The sequence below is a fragment of the Temnothorax longispinosus genome, unplaced genomic scaffold (assembly GCF_030848805.1).
Source record: "Temnothorax longispinosus isolate EJ_2023e unplaced genomic scaffold, Tlon_JGU_v1 HiC_scaffold_56, whole genome shotgun sequence".
In the NCBI taxonomy this organism is placed as follows: Eukaryota; Metazoa; Arthropoda; class Insecta; order Hymenoptera; family Formicidae; genus Temnothorax; species Temnothorax longispinosus.
The window spans coordinates 50,978-59,895 of NW_027270407.1; the positions used below are offsets into that span (position 1 = coordinate 50,978).

General features: G+C 40.3%; 1 pseudogene; it reads left to right on the top strand.

The window, feature by feature from the left end:
- Positions 1-3,383: 3,383 nt before the first annotated feature.
- On the top strand, positions 3,384-4,396 carry LOC139824766 (uncharacterized; annotated as a pseudogene).
- The last annotated feature ends 4,522 nt before the right edge of the window (positions 4,397-8,918 follow it).

Consider the following 8,918-nt stretch of genomic DNA (forward strand, 5'->3'; position numbering starts at 1 on the left):
GCTTCTCAGCTCTTTCTCGCTTGTCACCTCTTCCCACCAGCTTTTACTCCGACCTTCATCGTCCCATCTTCTTTCTATGCATTTCTCCTTCCTGTTTCGGTTTTCCATCCTCTATCGTTCCTTGGCCACTTTCCTCTGTCTCTCCATCGCTCTCCTCCACTTTCATCTTCTCAACTTCTCCTCGTCCACTGCCTTCCTTGCCTTGATCCTGGTTCCTGCCACTTTTTCTAGCTGTTTTCTTTATCTCCCTCATTTCTTGCCTGAGCTTTTCACCTTCCCGCTTTATTCCTTCAAGATTTCCTGTCGCATTTCCTTCAATTCTTTCATAATTTCCCTTTCCCAGCCATCTTCTTCGCTCGCGTGTACTCTCTCTACTCTTCCTATCACCTTCCTCTATTTTGGATTCTGTCTCAGTCCGCTTTTTCCTTTCTTTTTTCTTGTCTACCTCCGCCTATTTCTTTTCTTCCTTTCTTCTATTTCCTTGTGCCTCTTTCCTTCGGCTCGCTATTTTCACCTTCTTTTTGTCTTCGTCTTCCACCTTAGTTTTGTTTCACGTGCTATCGCCGGGCTTTCCTCTTCCTCGATCGACTCATCATTCTTGATCGATTGCGCACCCGCCTTATCGACTTCCCTAGCAGCTCCCCATTCGCCGCCGCGACAGTCTATCTCTCGTTCGTCGCCGCGCGCGCGGGCACCGCGGGCCCCATGTGCTGCGCCTCGACGCCCCGCAGTGGTGCCAACCCACTCTTTTGGAGAGGCCGGCACCCCGCGCCGTTTCAGCTCCAGCCGGGCCCCACCATCGCCTCGTCGCTTCCACGCTGTCTCTCCGACTGCCCGCGCCCGCGCGCCACCTTCCGTCATGGCAACGTCATTTTCCTCTTCCTCTGTACCTCACCTATGACGTCTCTTCCCCCTCTTCCTTTTCTTCCGTGTCCTAACCTCCAAGGCTTCTCTCCGAAATTTCAGGATCTTTCTTCATCCACTTCCCTCTCGGAGCCTCCTCCATTTACTCCGCTTCCTCTGTTCTTCCTTCCTCGGTTCCAACGCGCCGCTCCATTCTTCCTGCCTCACTCCATTCCCAGAAACTTTTTTCTTCTCCGTTTAATTCCCGACCATCCGCACGCTCCGAAAGGCTTTCCCCTTCCTCCAATTTAATTCGTTGTTATTGTCAATTTGTGAATAATTAAAAATGAAAAATGGAAATTTTTTGCCGATACTTGCTTATCACCACAAAATGCATGATATCAGTACAAAATTACCTTTTTCAAAAAAAAAGGTAAAAAAGGCGCAAAGTATACGCGCAATGTATGTTGTAAATCCAAAAATCTTAAATAGTAGTAGCTTTATTTCTTCTTAACAAAATAATTCACAAAATTGCGTTACCTAACTCAACCCAAGTGATATGTATGTAAATAAAAAATCTTAAATGGTAGTAGTTTTATTTCTTCCTAACAAAATAAATCACAAAATTGCGTTATCTAACTCAACCCAAGTGATATGTATAGTAGCTTTATTTCTCCCTAACAAAAATAATTCACAAAATTGCGTTACCTAATTCAACCTAAGTGATACGTATTTCAGAAAAAGATGTGACTTTAAATTGCGCCAATTGCAAAGAGAATATATATACTTTGAAAAATAATTGTTGTGCAACTACTTTTAAAAAATAAAAGTCAAGTAGTACGTATCTTTGTATTCCCATTCAGGGTCTTCTCGTTCCAACCCAAGCTTTAATTCTTTTTGACAAAATTATAATATTACAAAAAATTATTTTAATTACAAAGAATTAAAGAGATAATAGTACAAAATATAAATATTTAATTAAAATAAAATAAATAAATTTTTCTTGTAAAAAACTTGGCGCTGCTTTTTGACTCTTGCTGCATACTTCCCTAAATTGCTTTTTTAATCAATCAAAAATTTTGTGCTTTATTAAATTCAATCAAAATTTTAGTACTTTATTAAATTTCAAAATCCAGCAGCGCCAAGTTTTTTTTTACAAAAAAATATTATTTCATTTTAATTAATATTTTTTATTTTGTACTGTATCTCTTTAATTTTTTGTGATAAAATAATTTTTTTGTAATATTATAATTTTGTTAAAAAGAATTAAAGCTTGGGTTGGAACGAGAAGACCCTTGAATGGGAATACAAAGATACGTACTACTTGACTTTTATTTTTTAAAAGTAGTTGCACAACATTATTTTTCAAAGTATATATATTCTGTTTGCAATTGGCGCAATTTAAAGTCACATCTTTTTCTGAAATACGTATCACTTAGGTTGAATTAGGTAACGCAATTTTGTGAATTATTTTGTTAGGGAGAAATAAAGCTACTATACATATCACTTGGGTTGAGTTAGGTAACGCAATTTTGTGATTCATTTTGTTAGGAAGAAATAAACTACTACCATTTAAGATTTTTGGATTTACATCATATCACTTGGGTTGAGTTAGGTAACGCAATTTTGTGAATTATTTTGTTAGAAAGAAATAAAGCTACTACCATTTAAGATTTTTGGATTGACATGGATCAATTTTCTTGAAACCGGTGCTAAATTTTTCTAATTTTTTGTTGATAATTTTGATGAAACTGGTACCTACCAAAAGGTTACTAATTTTGGATGGCTACTATGGGGTTAAAAATTGGAGGTTTTATGGGGTTCTATTGGTGCTCTTATTAATGGGTGTCATGGGTGAGTTTGGGAAGAGGGAATAGATTTTGAGCCCGCGCGAAGCAGGCTATTATAGTTATATATAGTTATTATAGTTATTATAGTTATTATAGTTATTACAGTATATTACAAGTTATTAAGTTATTACAGTTATTACAGTTATTACAGTTATTACAGTTATTACAGTTATTACAGTTATTACAGTTATTACAGTTATTACAGTTATTACAGTTATTACAGTTATTACAGTTATTATAGTTATTATAAAACGAGCTGGAGTAAGTAAACAGAAGCACGTCTACCAAGCGCGTTGGCTTATTTCCGGATTTATCTGCAGTTTCATCGCCCTAGGGCGATTTTGTTACAGGTACTCTGCATGCGCAAAATTTCAAGTGTATTTGCAGATATAAGGAAGCAGTAATATAAGGAATCGTAAGGGAGACGCTTTTGGAGATTCTGTGTTGCCGCGATAATTTTGGAGGTTAAGAAACAAGAGGGAAAGTGAACCAGAATTGCCAAGGCACCAGTTGCCGGTTTCGCAAAACCATAAAAAAGCGAATATAATGACCCGGTGGTACTTCTGATATAGAGAGGCGAGAGACTCAATTTACGACTGTAAAGGCGACTAGAGAGAGGGAGCCACTCAGTGATAAAAAACAGAGGGAAAAGAGTCACTACCGGATAGGAGGAGAGGCAGAGAACCATTAATGAGCAAAACAGGAAAAGGACGAGAAAGGCAAAAGGAGCCGAAACGAAAAGGGAGGCCGACTCACGCACCGCATCTCGGAAGGCAAAGGGCTAACAGTGTTGAATCGATAGTTGAATCGTTTAAGAGGAAGAGGGAAGAAGAGGAAGACAGGATCAGAGCAGAGAAGGAACTCCTTGAAAGTTTCAAGAAACAAGAGCGGTGAGCAGGTCACCTCCAACTAAGAAAAACAGAAAAAGCACCAGAAGCAGAAAGGAAGCAAGAGGAGAAGAGTGTAAAAAACAAAAAAAGGATTAGACATGGACAAAATAGATAAATTAACGGAAATTATACTAACAATTAAAAAAGATACAGAAAAGATAAAAAAAATAAGGTAATAAGACTAGAGTTACAAGACTTAAGAAAAGAATGGAAAAAGAAACAAGAGAAGTGGGAGAGAGAAAAGGGGATAATGGAAAATAGACTGAAGGAATTGGAGACCAAAGAAGAACAAATAGAGAAGAAAATGACAAGAATGATACAACTGGAAGAAAGAGAAGAAGAAAGAGAGAGAAGAGAAAGAAGGAACAATATTACTTTGAAAGGAGAGGATTTACCAAAAGAAGGTTCACCCAGGGAACGATAGAACATATAATAAGACACGAACTGCAGGTAGAGGTAGACGTGGAGGACGCGTACTGGATAAGAAGAGAGCAGCGAGGAAGAATGCTTATAGCGAAACTAAAAAGTTGGCAACAGAAAAAAGAAGTACTGACAAAGAAAAGTAAGCTGAAAGGTAAGAAACTGTACATTGACAACGATTTAACAAAGAAGGAAAGAGATGTGCAAAAAGAGATAGCAAAAATTGTGAAAGTGAACAGAGAGCGAGGAGACCAAGTGAAGATAGGCTACAAGAAACTAATGGTCAACGAAAGAACTTTCATATGGAAGGAGGGGGAAGGACTGAGAGAGTCTTTTCAGAACAGGCAAAGCCCTGCAAACCCAATAGAACAATATCGGCCCGTCATAATATAAATGAATGCAAGGACAATAAGGAAATACAAAAAGAGATTAGGGCAATGTTTTGGAACACGGCAGGAATCGCAAAAAAAGACAAAAAGTTTTGGGACTATGTACGAGAATTTGACATAATTAACTTCACAGAAACGTGGATAGAGAAGAAAGGGTGGAAGAAAATGGAAGCCCTGATGCCCAAAGAATACAACTGGGGTAACACAGTACGCAGTAAGAAACAAGAAGAAAAGTAGAGGAGCGGGAGGTATGATAACGGGAGTGAAGAAAAACATCAAGATGGAAGAAGTACAAAAAGAAACACAAGGAATAATTAGCTACAGTGTAGAAATCAACGGAGAAAATGTAAAATTATCTCAATCTACAATAGAGAAGGCAAGAAGAAGACACTGGAGGAACTGGAAAAAATAATCGAGGTGAAGGATGGAAGAAAATGATAGTGGGAGGAGATTTCAACGCTAGAACAGCAGAGAAAGGAGAACTAGTATGGATGGAGAAGAGGAAGAAAGCAAAAGGTACTCGAAGGATAAAATAATGAACAGACAAGGAACTGACCTATTGGAAAAAATAGAGAAATGGGACTAGGTTTTACTAAACGGAAACAAGGAAAGCGACGATCAGGGAGAATGGACATTCACAGGAACAAAAGAAAGTTCAGAAATAGACTACGCAATTTGCAACGTGGAAACATGGAAAGAAATAAAGAACTTTAGGATAGAAGAGAGGACATAATCAGACCACCACCGTTAGAAATAGAACCGTTCGGAGTACCGTCGGCTCCTGGAGGATCCGTCCTTCTTTTAAGATCGAGGGCCGCACGTGCAGGCGAGGCCGGTAAACGAGGCGGCCAGGCAGGCAGGATAAGGCAGCAAGCAAGCAGGCAGATATAGCAGGCGAGGCAGTTCAAGTCAAGCAAAGCCAAAGGAGCAAGCAAGCAGGCAAAGTTAGCAGGCGATCGCACTATCAAGGAGCGGGCTCCATGATCTCTCGTACTCCGAATGTTAGCGATATACGTCTCTACTCCGAGACGTCGAGACGATGAATGTCCTGCTGAGAGTGTGTCCTCTCAGAATGCTTGACGATGAGTGAGCTGTGCTCGCGGCGCTGGAAAAGTGTCGCGAGCGAGTACTTGATCTTCTTTAGGCGGGTGCTCTGCCGGCGTGAGCGAGGGCCGCCGATTGGTGAGTCGCGCAAATATCGAGTCCGTGTCGATCGCGATCCGCCGGCCTTTTGCGCGAGTCACCGAAATACATCAAACGATATATAGACTAGAGATATTCGAAAGACTATTAAATACAGCGCATGAATATGAACAAACTAAACTAATGACTATAATACATATATACATTATATGGCGAGCGCCAAACAGGCTGAATATTTGCTAAAAAGATTTTGATGGCTTGGAAGGGTAGGCTCAAATAATTATATATCAATGGCCTACATTACGAATTACTAAACTGCCAGTAACCACCGTGATCGAGTAATCGTACTACGCTTCTCTCTCCCGATGGATCTGGACGTTCAATGCATCCTCTAATTCATTTGTCTCTCCAATATACAGTCACGTAATCATCCTCTACAAAGTAAACTCTACAAAGTAAAAATGTTTTGTATAATCAGAAATCCTGATTTCGGTAATTGTATAGATGGGGGGGACCACCTTGGATGACCTTGATATTTTAGTATATTGTCAAGGTCACCTCCTGAGTGACTTCAGAAGATTTCAGCCCGCGCTCGTTATTCGTTAAAAAGTTATTAACAAAAAAGTTTGGAAAATATAGCAGCTATTTGAGTATTGGAGGTATATATAACGGTAATTATGCAGTAATAGAGACCACCCTCCGATGACCTTGACCTTGACATATGTTGTCAAGGTCATGACCCCAAGTGACCTTCAGAAGTTTAAATGTTTAAAGCGCGTCAACTAACCTATGTAGGTTAGTGACGCGCTTTAAAAGTATTTATGTGTTTAAAGCGCGTCAACTAACCTATGTAGGTTAGTGACGCGCTTTAAAAGTATTTAAGTGTTTAGTGTTTAAAGCGCGTCACTAACCTACATAGGTTAGTTGACGCGTTTTAAACACTTAAATACTTTTAAAGCGCGTCATTAACCTACTAGTGTCACGTTCTGACTGTCGTTGTTCGTCCGTTTTTGGTCAATGCATTTAAGCAATTTACCAGGGATTTGGACAAGTCGTGTGAAGGATATTATTATTATTATTCGGGACCGAAAAGATATCTGAGTTTATACGTTGGGTAACGAGGATTAGTTTTATCTATTTGATTACAATTATTGTTGCAATTGTTGGAGGGAGATGAGAGGATCTTGATTAGAAATGACGGCTTGTTTAATTGGAATCTGATTCGTTTAATTCGAACGCGCCTACCTCCTTTCTTCGTCATTCAGCCGCGTTCACGAAAATGAATTTTAAGCTCGCTACACTTTTCGGCAGCGCTCTAAAACCAATCCACCACACCCTCTGCTCGCCACACTCTTCGTCGGCGCTCAGATCGTCAGCGTAGAGGTCAAATTCATTTTCGGGAATTTATCGAGATTATTGTCTTTTCTGGAAACCAACCCCGTAATCGCCACGCTTTCGGCAGCGAAAGTACCGGATCGCTACACTCTTCGTCAGCGCCCCAGCACAAATCGCCACGCTTTGTCAGCGGAAACTGCGAGTCGGAATGCCAGAAGTGACAGTGATTATTACGACTCCCAAGAATCAACCCCGTAATTGCCACGCTTTCGGCAACGAAAGTACCGGATCGCCACACTCTTTGTCAACGCCCCAGTACAGATCGCCACGTTTTGTCAGCAACATCGCGAGTCGAATCTTAGAAGTGATCGATTATTGATTAAGAATACAAGATGAAATTCCAGATTTTCAAACTTTTTCCTTTTCAAACTTATCTTACCTTTATTCTAAAAATCTCAGTACAACTTGTGCGTGAAACGCGGTTTTATAAGGTATGAGAGTACAGGGATTAAGTCCCAAGATCGAGCGCAAATGCTCGGATTTAGATGTACAGTCGAATATAGGATTAGGAATGGCTGAGCAATTAAGTGCTAGAGCCGAAGAAATGGCTAAGCAATTGGAATGCTAGGGCCGAAGGAATATGTGTAAGGAATTGAGGCTCGGAACTATCTGACTCTTCGCGGCGTTTTTTTCCGCCCTATTTATACCCGAAAAAGACCGGAATCTCCCGCGCGAAATTCCCGCCTTTTCCTACGCGTTTTAAGGGGGGAGGTATTCTAGAAGCTTCTAGAACATCCTAGAAGCGTAGTTTTGGGCCCCATCTAGCCCGCAGCCCTTCAAGGGTCGTCCAATAAGATAAACATTTACAGGAAACTGAGCGTACCCTCGGAACTCCGAGGCTAGCGTGCGTCGTCTAAGCGTTCGAATTTTCAACGTGTCGTCCGAAATTTAGTATAAAATTTCCGTACGTAGCAATAGGTTAGTTGACGCGCTTTAAACACTTAAACTTCTGAAGGTCACTCGGGGTCATGACCTTGACAACATATGTCAAGGTCAAGGGAACGGGCTTGGAAAAATTAGCGGGGAAAGAAGACCTTGTTGAGCTTGACTCTAGGTCTGGCACTGTATGTCAAGGTACAACATATGTCAAGGTCAAGGTCATCGGAGGGTGGTCCCTATTACTGCATAATTACCGTTATTTATGCCTTCCAATACTCAAAATAGCTGCTATATTTCCAAACTTTTTTTGTTAATAACTTTTTAACGAATAACGAGCGCGGGCTGAAACTTTCTGAAGGTCACTCAGAAGAGTAACCTTGACAACATACTAAAATATCAAGGTCATCCAAGGTGATCCTCCCATCTATACAATTACCCTGATTTCTTTTTTATTCAACGTGTTAAGATTATATCACTTACTGTTCAATACATCTGGAACTGGCAGCAATTCATTGTTATACCAACCAATACATCATGCTGTCTTTCAAATTTTGCAAAAGGAGAAAATGATGAATGAGTCGAAAGCTAAACGAAGAGCCAATTGGCTTGACAGTGTGAGAGATATTAATGTCATTATTAACACTCTCAACCAGGGACAGGGGCCGTTGAATCGGGACATTATACACAACTTCTTCGATCAGTCTTATTGTCGCGATAAAATTCACGCCAAACCGGATAAAGTTATTTTTACTAGAAAATTATTTCATATTAACCGATAATAAATCTCGTAAAATTTTGCATCTAGCGGTGTGCTGAGTTGATAAAAAGATTTCTTTGTAAGTAATCTCGCGGCATCTAGCGGTGCGCTCGGAGAAGCATTTGCGGTTTTTTTGTAAACCCGGGGTCGTTGGGCCCCGCCATTTCAGTATAAAATTGTACGTGATATCGAAAGGGATCGTCTTGCGATTTTTGCCCTTCCTGGCCGTGTCTCCGCTACTCTACCGGGTAAAAAACGTCGTGCGCGAAACTTTCCGGACTCGGTTACAAACATTTATGGTCCTTCGAGCCGGATTCGAGTGCGTGAGTTACACTCAAGCATCGTAAAACTC